The 14,318-nt window shown below is 33.2% G+C and overlaps 1 protein-coding gene across 9 annotated transcripts in view; it reads left to right on the top strand.

Annotated features, from left to right (window-relative positions):
- LOC133639584 (lymphoid enhancer-binding factor 1-like) overlaps window positions 1-14,318 on the top strand; it is a 222,460-nt gene that overhangs the window by 101,315 nt on the left and 106,827 nt on the right. For all 9 annotated transcript variants that reach the window (XM_062033020.1, XM_062033017.1, XM_062033018.1 and 6 more), the window contains one exon: window positions 2,755-2,858. The gene's annotated coding sequence lies outside the window, so the exon portion shown is untranslated. The remainder of the gene's footprint in view (window positions 1-2,754; window positions 2,859-14,318) is intronic.

The following is a 14,318-nucleotide window of genomic DNA, read 5'->3' as shown; positions in this document are numbered from 1 at the left end:
GCTGGCACGGCCACTCTCCCAACTTCACCACGCCGTCCCCGAAAAGTGTGCCCACAGCTAATGTTTTAAAGGCTCATTCTAAAAATACTATTCAAATAAACAAAAACATAACAAAAGTGAAATAAAAAAGCTTAAAGGTTAAATGTCATTTAGAAAAAGTTGCAATGTTGACTAATAAAACAAAACTTTTTTTTTCTTTCAAACTGTCATTGCTCAAAACATAATATTGAATCAAAATCAATGTTATTATGAATTATTACCTATCCAAGGTTCCCATTACTTCACATCAAATATTACACTAAGAAAAATATTTTTGGTGGAAGATTTTGCAAATTTGGTAAATAAATTACCCAAAAATGTATATTTAGTTGTTTTCTTACTGTACCGAAAATGAACCGAACCGTGACCTCTAAACCGAGGTACGTACCGAACCGAAATGTTTGTGTACCGTTACACCCCTAGTTGCAGTCTTTTTTTAGTAAATTGTCAGCAATCTTCGGTGTGCCTATGCCGCCCAGGCACTGCCATGTTGCTGTCATCCCCACTCAGAAGAACCGTTAAGAGAACTGCTCGACCAAATGGCAAGCGAGTCCAAGGAATTGATACAAGTTTTCGATTCCCACCCTTAGCGGTAACAAGTTACACCAGTTTTAAAGTCGCTTCCCGTCTGCATCAGGGTCGATTTTTAAGTTCTATTATTAGTTTTTAAAAGTCTTAATGACCTTGCACCTTCTTATCGATCTGACTTTTTTTTACTGTAACAACCTTCACAGATGTTGAGGTCCTCTGCACTGGCCTTTTATCTTTACCAAATACAAGCACAAAAACTCACTGTGAGGCGGCATTTAGCCATTACGGCACCCAACTAGGCAACAGCCTGCCAGAGAGCCTCAGGACTGCAGAGACCGTTGATGTTTAACAAAAAAAAACAAAAAAAGGATAAAGACACACCTTTTTAGTAATTTTTACTAATCATGTTAAACTTGTTTTATGTTGGGTTTTTTATTGTGTTATTTTCTGTTATTTATTGCTATGATTACTACTATTATTCCCTCAATGTTATTTGTATTAATGTATTATAATTTGTGTATATTTGATTGTACATATATTTTATAATATGTTTAATATCATTTTTATCAATAGCACTATTTCTATTGGTATTCATATTGCTCCATTTTTAGTGTAATAATGCTCATTGACATTTCTGTATTTTTTTTTTTTTTAATTTTCGCTAACTGCTTATTTGCTATTACTTTTACCATCATATTTGTACATGTCGTATTTGCTGATGTTGCTCTGTTGTTGTTGTTGTTGTTGTGTTTGCTGTTGTTTTTTTTGTCTCTCTGTCTAATCCCCCTCTTGTCCCCACAATTCCCCCCTCTGTCTTCCTTTTTCTCTCTTTCTATCCCCTCCTGCTCCGGCCCGGCTGCACCAAATGATAATATAAATACATTTAATAAAGTCAAAATACAAGTAAGGCAACAAGAGAAGTATCCTACACTTCTCTTTTGTAAAGTAAATCTGAACAGCCGATATGGGCATCTACATCTGCTATATGATTTGCCCGAGAAGCTGGGCAGGACATTATAAAAAAAAAAAAAAAAAAAAAAAAAAAAAAAATAATATCATTTTTTTTAGATGCCGTTAATTTTAGTTATTCTTCAGTGTGGATGCCTCAAAGGTGGCGTTTTTCCTCAATCCTCTGTGCCATGCTAGGTTTTGTTTTTATAAATAGTGTTGTACCTGTGTGTTTGTTTTCACTTTGTGGTGCCATGTGTCTGTGCATGAAAAGGGCTGTATAAGTCAAGTTTGATTGATTGATTAAGAAGCTGTATCGGTCACATGCTTTTTTTCCCTCAATGTGACACACATCAAGGTATCAAATGTGTTTTATAATAATAATAATAATAATGGATTTGATTTAACATCGCGCTTTTCTATTATTAGATACTCAAAGCGCTCACAGAGATGTGGGATTCAGGTTTCTGGCACGGCCGCTCTACCCACTACGCCATACCGCTCCAATAAAAGAAGGGGTCCAGTTGTCGTCTTAACAAGCTTTTTTTTTCATGACATTACAGCTGCACCAAGTGCTAACTACTAGCCCCAAACACATACACACAAAGTCGTAACATAAAGACGTGCAGCAACTTATACATATCACAACATGAGTGGCACAGAACAGCTACATTTCAAAAAGAGAGGTAAAACAAAAGTAGTGAACAGAAGGAAGCAGTGACAAATTAATACCTTAATAACGTTGGACAGCAGAAATGCACAAAGTCATGGAAGTCTACTGCTTCTTCAACGTGCATCGATGCTTCTGGGTCGTTGAACCCATCTCTATTAATTAGTATTCTTCTGACAACACTGTCTGCTAAAGCTTTTACTGACTTTGTTGTCAGAAGTCAGTTGTACTTATTTCTGTCTTGGGTTTTATTTTGCACAACTGAAAGGCACACACAAATTTCCCCCCTTGTATTGTAAAGAAGATAATTTAATTTTAATGATAGTTTGTCTGAGAGCACCTCCATAAATCAACGGATCACACATCCACCGTCTCCTCCCTCACCTTACCCCCAAGACACTTTCCTCCCCTTTTAAGACAGCGGCTACCAATCCAAGCAAGATAATCACTCACCCTACACCTCCCCCTTAAGTTATGATTTTAACTTTTTATTGAGAAATGGTGCTTCCTTGAGCTTTAATTGCTGGCTCTTTTTATCCTAATTTAAAGTTTGTGTCCTCTCTCAGATGGCGGCCAGGCCAGGGCTGTAATTTCTACATCAAGGAGCGGATGACGAGCAGGTGGAGCGGGATAAAGCCGAGCGGAGGGATTTAACCTGTGAGCTCACCTGGTAAGTGAAGTCGGAGTGCATCTTGAGAAATCAGAACACTGTACAACGGCAGCAGCAAAACTGGAGACAATTAGGTGCTGTTTGAAGTCTTTTTCACCGCAATGAAAACAGAGCAGATTAAAGACATTGAGACAATAATAGATCTAACCAGAACCTCCACTGCATGTTGATTCAACAAAAAGCATTTTGTTTGCATTTACACGGTCTGCTTTCAACCAACAATACATCATGTTATCATTTGTGGAGGAAATAATTCCACATGTAATTACTCAGTAAGTTTACTACAATGTCTGGATTGCCGCAGTAGTTGGGAATAGTTAGGGCCGTGTTTTTCAACCACTGTATCTCACGGCACATTAGTGTGCCGTGAGATACAGTCTGGTGTGCCGTGGGAGATTATGTCATTTCACCTATTTGGGTTAAAAATATTTTATGGAAACCAGTAATTATAATCTGCAAATAAAGTGCCGTTGTCTAGAGCTCGGCAGAGTAACCATGTTATACTCTTCCATATCAGTAGGTGGAAGCAGGCAGCTAATTGCTTTGTAATTGTCGTATCTTATGCTTAAACCAAAAATAAACAAAAGGGGAGTGTCCCTAAAAAAGTAATTGAAGCTTAGGGATGACTATGGAAAACAAAACTAAAACTCAACTGGCTACAAAGTAAACAAAAACAGAATGCTGGACGACAGCAAAGACTTACAGCGTGTGGAGCAGACGGCGTCCACAAAGTACATCCGTACATGACATGACAATCAACAATGTCCCCACAAAGAAGGATAGCGTCCGCACAGCTGAAATAGTCTTGATTGCTAAAACAAAGCAGGTGCGGGGAACAGCGCTCAAAGGAAGACATGAAACTGCTACCGGAAAATTACCAACAAAACAGGAAAAGCCACCGAAATAGGAGCGCAAGACACTACACACAGGAAATCACCAAAAAACTCAAAATAAGTCACAGCGTGATGTGACAGGTCGTGACACTTACTTTGAGACAAGAGCTCTAGTGATGCATGGTTGGTTATGGTTTGAATTAATATCCAACAATTGCAACAATGACTTTTTACTGTCAATATCAACTACAGAGTTTACATCTTTTATGTTTTCGGCTGGTGGTGGGCCTCCGCATTTTTGAAATGAACAAAAATGTGTCTTGGCTGCAAAAAGGTTGAAAAACACTGAGTTAGGGAGACTGAGATCATTTCAGCTTGTTTAGGAAGAAAATGCTGTGTGTCACTTTTACAAATGAATAACTTTGCTCTCTGTTGCTTACGTTTAAATGTTTGTTTGAATGAAATCTGCTACGGCTCTTGTGGTTATGGTTCTCCTCAGAGGCTTAGAAGAAAAACATCTCTATTGTCCTGGCTTGCTCGAACTGACTATTTAAAGTTAAAGTACCAATGATTGAGACAAACTTTCCACTACAAAGATAATTATTTTTGTTTCTTGGATTCCTGCATTACATGCCAGTAATGTTGTTGCACATGGGCATTCCACTCACTAAAGTTTTTCTTGCTCACTAAAATATGTTTGCGAGGTAGCTAAAATTGTTCTTATCTTATCTCCTGTAGTTATGGTTGTTGTAGACTCATCATTGACTAATGAAATACATACATATGATAAGTCTTTTTAATTTAATTGACAAACCCACACTTTGGTTTTGACTAGAGATTGACTGATATGTTTTTTTCAGGGCCAATAGGGATTACCATATTTTTGCCACCATACATTAAAACGCACCGGATTATAAGGTTCACTGCCAATAGGCGGGTCTATTCAGCCTATTTTCATTCTAAAGGCGTACCGGATTATAAGGCGTATGAAAGGGGTCATACAATGTTTTTTTTTTCCCTACATGTAAAACATTTATTTGTGGTCTACATCAGTGGTCCCCAACCTTTTTGTAACTGCGGACCGGTCAACGCTTGAAAATTTGTCCCCCGGACTGGGTTTTTTTTTTGTTTTTTTTTGTCATAAAAAAATACAATAATGTGTGTATCCCTGCAGACTGTATTGATCTATATTGATGTATAATGTAGGAACCAAAAATATTAATAACAGAAAGAAACAACCCTTTTGTGCGAATGAGTGTAAATGGGGGAGGGAGGTTTTTTGGGTTGGTGCACTAATTGTAAGTGGATCTTGTGTTTTTTATGTTGATTTAATTAAAAAAAACACACACAAAAAAATAAAATATATTTTTTCATTTTTTTTAATTCCTCGTGCGGCCCGGTACCAATCGATCCACGGACCGGTACCGGGCCGCGGCCCGGTGGTTGGGCACCACTGGTCTACATAACAGGTAATGGTTATTTGGTCAAAATGTTGCATGGATTGTTTTACACACCATCTTTCGGACCGTCTCCTCAGGATGTCTTATTTACGTGGTTCCACTTCAACAGCTTCTTCTTCCCGTCATCTTTGTTGTACCGGTAGTTTTTAGCGCTTCCACAGCGAGGCTGCTGACAGATATACTGTAAATTAAAACTGGACGCTACTTTATATTAGAAATGGCAACAGCGGAGGATAAATGCCTCACAACATGAGGATAGAGAAAAAGAAGGGGCTTATTGACTATGGCGCGGACTACAATGGCAAATACAAAGTTTCGATACTCCCGAATACACATCAGCAGGAACTAATTGGTAAGAAAATTAGTTTTTGCATAATATTGCGAAACAAAACGCCAGATAATGTCTCTTAATTAAATGGGTTATACCTGTATAGCGCTTTTCTACCTTCAAGGTACTCAAAGCACTTTGACACTATTTCCACATTCACCCATTCACACACCCATTCACACACTGATGGCGGGAGCTGCCATGCAAGGCGCTAACCAGCAGCCATCAGAGGCAAAGGGTGAAGTGTCTTGCCCAAGGACACAACGGACGTGACTAGGAAGGTAGAAGGTGGGAATTGAACCCCAGTAACCAGCAACACTCTGATTGCTGGCACAGCCACTCTACCAACTTCGCCACGCCGTCCCTAATTGGGGTCCTTATAGACACACCATCATAATACATATACTGTATGTTGAAGCACAGTACATATGACTACGCTAGCTGCAATGCGCTGACAATCCATCAAGTGGTGCGGCTTTTTAGCTTACCAAAGTAGTACAACAACATTTTGAGCACCGTGTGTGTTCTGTATTCTCAACAAAACATCAACATTTTGGGCTTGCTCGCGTCATTATTGAACAGGTGTCAACTTGAAGTCCACATGTATTTCTTGTGTGTGACCATCGACCATCTACCGGTCAAAATGATCATTACACCATGTCCATCCATCCATTTTCTACCGCTTATTCCCTTCGGGGTCGCGGGGGGCGCTGGAGCCTATCTCAGCTACAATCGGGCGGAAGGCGGGGTACACTGGACAAGTCGCCACCTCATCGCAGGGCCAACACAGATTCCAAATAAAATTGCTTAATAAAAATAGTTTACTTTAGTTACTGTAAAACATTTTAATTTGATATAATCTATTTTTAAAGTATCATATTGAGACTCAAAATCGGATTGGCAAAACAATCAGATTTAGATAAAAAACTGCTGTGCTTTTTTTGGTTATGAATTTTGAAAAATTGTTTTTAATATTGATGTATTTTATGATTATTATTTTTTTGTTATGTATCTTTTTTTTTTTTTTTTGCTTAGTCCTTTTTTTTCTTGTTAACCCTATGCTTAAGGAAAATCTAATTATTTATTGTAATATTTGTTTTATTCCTTTTAGCTGTCTTCAAAAAAAAAATTATTTATTTTGTCTCCTTTTTTTATTAGTTTAATCCATTTTTGGTAGCTTTTTTATTTTTTTTAACTTTTTTTTTATTTGACTGATTTAGTTGTTCCTCCTCATTCCCATATTGAATAAAAAACAATTTTTCTGCATTATTCATGACACATTTTACATGGTATTTTGAGATATCACGTTAGAAAATAGTCTCCTTCAAACATAATAAATTGATCCTCTTTGTAACATTTTACAATGTGAAGCATGAACCATGCATACTGTATACTGTTCTTTTAATGAGACCATGATAAGAGAGCACATTTTGCTGATGTAAAAATATGCACTGTGTACCTCTTTTATATAGCATGCAAAATGTACTATCTAAGTGAATTGAGGTCACAACGCAGCAGGAAGGCTTCCTTTTCATGTGCGATCCAGAGGGGTCACTCTTGTGAGCTAACTCATTAGGAGAGAAATGCTAATGTAGTTCTCCCTGTTTTATTACTAAATCCTGTTTTTTTTACCTCCTTTTTTTAATCCATTTCTTTAAAATAGCACAGAACTGGGGAATGTTTCCCCCATGTGTTCAATGTGCGGCCTTGTCAGTAAACATGAAGAATTACACAGCAAACAAAGGCACGTCTGTATCACATTAAATGAAATGTAACTGTATATCTTGCTGCTAGTGAACAAATGACCTCTTCTAATCACCAAGATGAAATTTTACGCAAACACCATGAAATATTCAATCTCTTCTACTGCTTTGCAGCAAAATATTACTATAAAACATTGATTTGATGTAGGCTTTTTTCCTTTAGTTGTTCAACATTTATTTTTTATTTATAGTTAAGGTTTTTGACATAAATACATCATTTGTTGACTTCCCTCAATGTAATCAGTTTGATTTGTACATGCGTATCTCAAATTAAGCAAAGAAAGAAGATGTGACTACACGAAAATAAGTTGTATTTCTTCCGTCAATTAAAGTCGCAGTACAAGAAAAAAATTGGTGTTACGTCAAATTTGGGGGATTAACGTTTATATGTTATGAGATCAAAGTTGTGGTAGCACAAAGAAAAGAGTAACGTAGCAAGAGAAGTGCAAAACAAAGATCCTGCCATCCATTGTCTACTGCTTGTCCCAGCTGCACTGGACAAGTCACCACCTCCCCACAGGGCCAACACAGATAGACAGACAACATTCACACACTAAGGCCAATTTTAGTGTTGCTATCAATGGAATATTTAATAAAGGTTGCAATATGAAGAACATGCTTTTGAGGGTACAGTATATGTTAATGTTACAAAATATTGCAAGGGTAAAATCACATTTTCATTTTGCGTTTTTTTATTGTACGAAGATTAGGATTTCATTTCCATCATATTGTTAGTTTTTCCTGAATATCTATTTTTTTTTTATCAAACTTGTTTATCCATCTTTAATAATTATTCTCATAAAAGTTCTGCTTTATCTCGTAAATATTCGCTATTTGTAATGTTTAAGCTAATAAATTATTTGTCAGTGTGGCCCTTGCATATTGAATTTGAAGCCTCCATTTGTCAGAATAACAACAATTCTGATTGAACCAAAACACTACGACTCTACTCTCTGAAGATTACGACTTTATTACAGTGAAATGTAAACCTCCGCTTTGTTTTTCTTGTAATACCACTACTTTATTCTAGAAAGATTAGGACTTTATTTCCATCATGTTTTTGCTTTTCGTGAATGCCATGTCTATTTTCATGTAAATCTTCAACAGTCATCTTTATTATTTATTCCTGTAAAAATACTGCTTTATATTGTAAATGTTGGTAATGTTTTAACTTTATTCACTCTATAATAAGCATGTGTCTTTGAAGTGTGGCCCTACCATGATGAGTTTGATGCTTCCTTTTGTCAAAATAACAATAATTATGATTTTACCCCCCAAAAATACGTCTTTATTCTCGGAAAATTACGACTTTATTGTCGTAAACATTTCAACTTCTGACTATCGTATTTTCTAGTAATACTACCACTTTATTCTTGAAAGATTAGGACTTTATTTCCATCATATTATTGCTTTTCTTGAATACCATGTCTATTTGTATGTAAATGTTCAACAGCCATCTTTATTATTTATTCCTGTAAAAATACTGCTTTACATTGTAAATGTTTGCCGTTTGTAATGTTTTAACATTATTCACTCTTTAGTAATCATTTGTCTTTGAAGTGTGGCCCTAGCATATTGAGTTTGATGCTTCCTTTTGTCAAAATAACAATAATTATGATTTTAGCCCCCAAAATACGCCTTCATTCTCTGAAGATTACGACTTTATTGTCGTAAACATTTCAACTTCCGACTATTTTCTTGTAGTACCACCACTTTATTTCTGTTAAATTCGTTTTCTTGAATTACACGTATATTTTTCGTGACAGTTTTTTTTTTTATATTTCAACATCCATCTTTAATAGTTATTCTCATAAAAATTCTTCTTTATTTCGTAAATATTTTCTCTTTGTAATGTTCCTGAAATGTATGTATTCTATAGTCATTATTTGTCTTTGATTTGTGGCCCTAGCATGTTGAATTTGTCACTTCCATTTGTCAAAATAACAATAGTTAGGATTTTACCAAAACAATAGGACTTTACTTTCCGAAGAATACGGTGTTATTACAGTAACATTTAAACTTCGGGTTTTTTTCTCGTAATACCACTACTTTAGGATTTTATTTCCATCACATTATTGCATTTTTTAAATACCATGTCTATTTTTAATGACACTTTTTTCTTGTAATTCTTTATTAATTATTCTTGTAAAAGTACCGCTTTATCTTTTAAATTTTTGTCCTTTGTAATGTTTAACTTTATACATTCTATAGTAATTACTTATATTTGAAGTGTGGCCCTATCATACTGAGTTTGATGCTTTCATTTGTCAAAATAACAATAATTCTGATTTTACCCCCAAAAAATATGTATTTATTCTTTGAAAATTACGACTTTATTGTTGTAAACATTTCAACTTCTGACTACCGTATTTTCTAGTAATACTACCACTTTATTCTTGAAAGATTAGGACTTTATTTCCATCATATTATTGTTTTTCTTGAATACCAGGTCTATTTGTATGTAAATCTTCAACAGTCATCTTTATTATTTATTCCTGTAAAAATACTGCTTTATATTGTAAATGTTTGCCGTTTGTCATGTTTTAACATTATTCACTCTTTAGTAATCATTTGTCTTTGAAGTGTGGCCCTAGCATATTGAGTTTGATGCTTCCTTTTGTCAAAATAACAATAATTATGATTTTACCCCCCAAAATACGCCTTCATTCTCTGAAGATTACGACTTTGTCGTAAACATTTCAACTTCCGACTATTTTCTTGTAGTACCACCACTTTATTTCTGTTAAATTCTTGAATTACACGTATATTTTTCGTGACAGTTTTTTTTTTTATATTTCAACATCCATCTTTAATAGTTATTCTCATAAAAATTCTTCTTTATTTCGTAAATATTTTCTCTTTGTAATGTTCCTGAAATGTATGTATTCTATAGTCATTATTTGTCTTTGATTTGTGGCCCTAGCATGTTGAATTTGTCACTTCCATTTGTCAAAATAACAATAGTTAGGATTTTACCAAAACAATACGACTTTACTTTCCGAAGAATACGGTGTTATTACAGTAACATTTAAACTTCGGGTTTTTTTCTCGTAATACCACTACTTTAGGATTTTATTTCCATCACATTATTGCATTTTTTAAATACCATGTCTATTTTTAATGACACTTTTTTCTTGTAATTCTTTATTAATTATTCTTGTAAAAGTACCGCTTTATCTTTTAAATTTTTGTCCTTTGTAATGTTTAACTTTATACATTCTATAGTAATTACTTATATTTGAAGTGTGGCCCTATCATACTGAGTTTGATGCTTTCATTTGTCAAAATAACAATAATTCTGATTTTACCCCCAAAAAATATGTATTTATTCTTTGAAAATTACGACTTTATTGTTGTAAACATTTCAACTTCTGACTACCGTATTTTCTAGTAATACTACCACTTTATTCTTGAAAGATTAGGACTTTATTTCCATCATATTATTGCTTTTCTTGAATACCAGGTCTATTTGTATGTAAATCTTCAACAGTCATCTTTATTATTTATTCCTGTAAAAATACTGCTTTATATTGTAAATGTTTGCCGTTTGTCATGTTTTAACATTATTCACTCTTTAGTAATCATTTGTCTTTGAAGTGTGGCCCTAGCATATTGAGTTTGATGCTTCCTTTTGTCAAAATAACAATAATTATGATTTTACCCCCCAAAATACGCCTTCATTCTCTGAAGATTACGACTTTGTCGTAAACATTTCAACATCCGACTATTTTCTTGTAGTACCACCACTTTATTTCTGTTAAATTCTTGAATTACACGTATATTTTTCGTGACAGTTTTTTTTTTTTATATTTCAACATCCATCTTTAATAGTTATTCTCATAAAAATTCTTCTTTATTTCGTAAATATTTTCTCTTTGTAATGTTCCTGAAATGTATGTATTCTATAGTCATTATTTGTCTTTGATTTGTGGCCCTAGCATGTTGAATTTGTCACTTCCATTTGTCAAAATAACAATAGTTAGGATTTTACCAAAACAATACGACTTTACTTTCCGAAGAATACGGTGTTATTACAGTAACATTTAAACTTCGGGTTTTTTTCTCGTAATACCACTACTTTAGGATTTTATTTCCATCACATTATTGCATTTTTTAAATACCATGTCTATTTTTAATGACACTTTTTTCTTGTAATTCTTTATTAATTATTCTTGTAAAAGTACCGCTTTATCTTTTAAATTTTTGTCCTTTGTAATGTTTAACTTTATACATTCTATAGTAATTACTTATATTTGAAGTGTGGCCCTATCATACTGAGTTTGATGCTTTCATTTGTCAAAATAACAATAATTCTGATTTTACCCCCAAAAAATATGTATTTATTCTTTGAAAATTACGACTTTATTGTTGTAAACATTTCAACTTCTGACTACCGTATTTTCTAGTAATACTACCACTTTATTCTTGAAAGATTAGGACTTTATTTCCATCATATTATTGTTTTTCTTGAATACCAGGTCTATTTGTATGTAAATCTTCAACAGTCATCTTTATTATTTATTCCTGTAAAAATACTGCTTTATATTGTAAATGTTTGCCGTTTGTCATGTTTTAACATTATTCACTCTTTAGTAATCATTTGTCTTTGAAGTGTGGCCCTAGCATATTGAGTTTGATGCTTCCTTTTGTCAAAATAACAATAATTATGATTTTACCCCCCAAAATACGCCTTCATTCTCTGAAGATTACGACTTTGTCGTAAACATTTCAACTTCCGACTATTTTCTTGTAGTACCACCACTTTATTTCTGTTAAATTCTTGAATTACACGTATATTTTTCGTGACAGTTTTTTTTTTTATATTTCAACATCCATCTTTAATAGTTATTCTCATAAAAATTCTTCTTTATTTCGTAAATATTTTCTCTTTGTAATGTTCCTGAAATGTATGTATTCTATAGTCATTATTTGTCTTTGATTTGTGGCCCTAGCATGTTGAATTTGTCACTTCCATTTGTCAAAATAACAATAGTTAGGATTTTACCAAAACAATACGACTTTACTTTCCGAAGAATACGGTGTTATTACAGTAACATTTAAACTTCGGGTTTTTTTCTCGTAATACCACTACTTTAGGATTTTATTTCCATCACATTATTGCATTTTTTAAATACCATGTCTATTTTTAATGACACTTTTTTCTTGTAATTCTTTATTAATTATTCTTGTAAAAGTACCGCTTTATCTTTTAAATTTTTGTCCTTTGTAATGTTTAACTTTATACATTCTATAGTAATTACTTATATTTGAAGTGTGGCCCTATCATACTGAGTTTGATGCTTTCATTTGTCAAAATAACAATAATTCTGATTTTACCCCCAAAAAATATGTATTTATTCTTTGAAAATTACGACTTTATTGTTGTAAACATTTCAACTTCTGACTACCGTATTTTCTAGTAATACTACCACTTTATTCTTGAAAGATTAGGACTTTATTTCCATCATATTATTGCTTTTCTTGAATACCAGGTCTATTTGTATGTAAATCTTCAACAGTCATCTTTATTATTTATTCCTGTAAAAATACTGCTTTATATTGTAAATGTTTGCCGTTTGTCATGTTTTAACATTATTCACTCTTTAGTAATCATTTGTCTTTGAAGTGTGGCCCTAGCATATTGAGTTTGATGCTTCCTTTTGTCAAAATAACAATAATTATGATTTTACCCCCCAAAATACGCCTTCATTCTCTGAAGATTACGACTTTGTCGTAAACATTTCAACTTCCGACTATTTTCTTGTAGTACCACCACTTTATTTCTGTTAAATTCTTGAATTACACGTATATTTTTCGTGACAGTTTTTTTTTTTATATTTCAACATCCATCTTTAATAGTTATTCTCATAAAAATTCTTCTTTATTTTGTAAATATTTGCTCTTTGTAATGTTCCTGAAATGTATGTATTCTATAGTCATTATTTGTATTTGATTTGTGGCCCTAGCATGTTGAATTTGTCACTTCCATTTGTCAAAATAACAATAGTTAGTATTTTACCAAAACAATAGGACTTTACTTTCCGAAGAATACGGTGTTATTACAGTAACATTTAAACTTTGTTTTTTTTTCTCGTAATACCACTACTTTAGGATTTTATTTCCATCATATTATTGCATTTTTTAAATACCATGTCTATTTTTAATGACACTTTTTTCTTGTAATTCTTCATCGGTCATCTTTACTAATTATTCTTGTAAAAGTACCGCTTTATCTTGTAAATTTTTGTCCTTTGTAATGTTTAACTTTATACATTCTATAGTAATTACTTATATTTGAAGTGTGGCCCTATCATATTGAGTTTGATGCTTTCATTTGTCAAAATAACAATAATTCTGATTTTACCCCCAAAAAATATGTATTTATTCTTTGAAAATTACGACTTTATTGTTGTAAACATTTCAACTTCTGACTACTGTATTTTCTAGTAATACTACCACTTTATTCTTGAAAGATTAGGACTTTATTTCCATCATATTATTGCTTTTCTTGAATACCAGGTCTAGTTGTATGTAAATCTTCAACAGCCATCTTTATTATTTATTCCTGTAAAAATACTGCTTTATATTGTAAATGTTTGCCGTTTGTCATGTTTTAACATTATTCACTCTTTAGTAATCATTTGTCTTTGAAGTGTGGCCCTAGCATATTGAGTTTGATGCTTCCTTTTGTCAAAATAACAATAATTATGATTTTACCCCCCAAAATACGCCTTCATTCTCTGAAGATTACGACTTTATTGTCGTAAACATTTCAACTTCTGACTATCGTATTTTCTAGTAATACTACCACTTTATTCTTGAAAGATTAGGACTTTATTTCCATCATATTATTGCTTTTCTTGAATACCAGGTCTATTTGTATGTAAATCTTCAACAGCCATCTTTATTATTTATTCCTGTAAAAATACTGCTTTATATTGTAAATGTTTGCCGTTTGTCATGTTTTAACATTATTCACTCTTTAGTAATCATTTGTCTTTGAAGTGTGGCCCTACCATGATGAGTTTGATGCTTCCTTTTGTCAAAATAACAATAATTATGATTTTACCCCCCCA

Source organism: Entelurus aequoreus, linkage group LG22, assembly GCF_033978785.1.
Source record: "Entelurus aequoreus isolate RoL-2023_Sb linkage group LG22, RoL_Eaeq_v1.1, whole genome shotgun sequence".
Classification (NCBI taxonomy): Eukaryota; Metazoa; Chordata; class Actinopteri; order Syngnathiformes; family Syngnathidae; genus Entelurus; species Entelurus aequoreus.
Note: the sequence above shows the minus strand (reverse complement) of the source record. Positions and strands in the feature narration are given on the sequence as shown.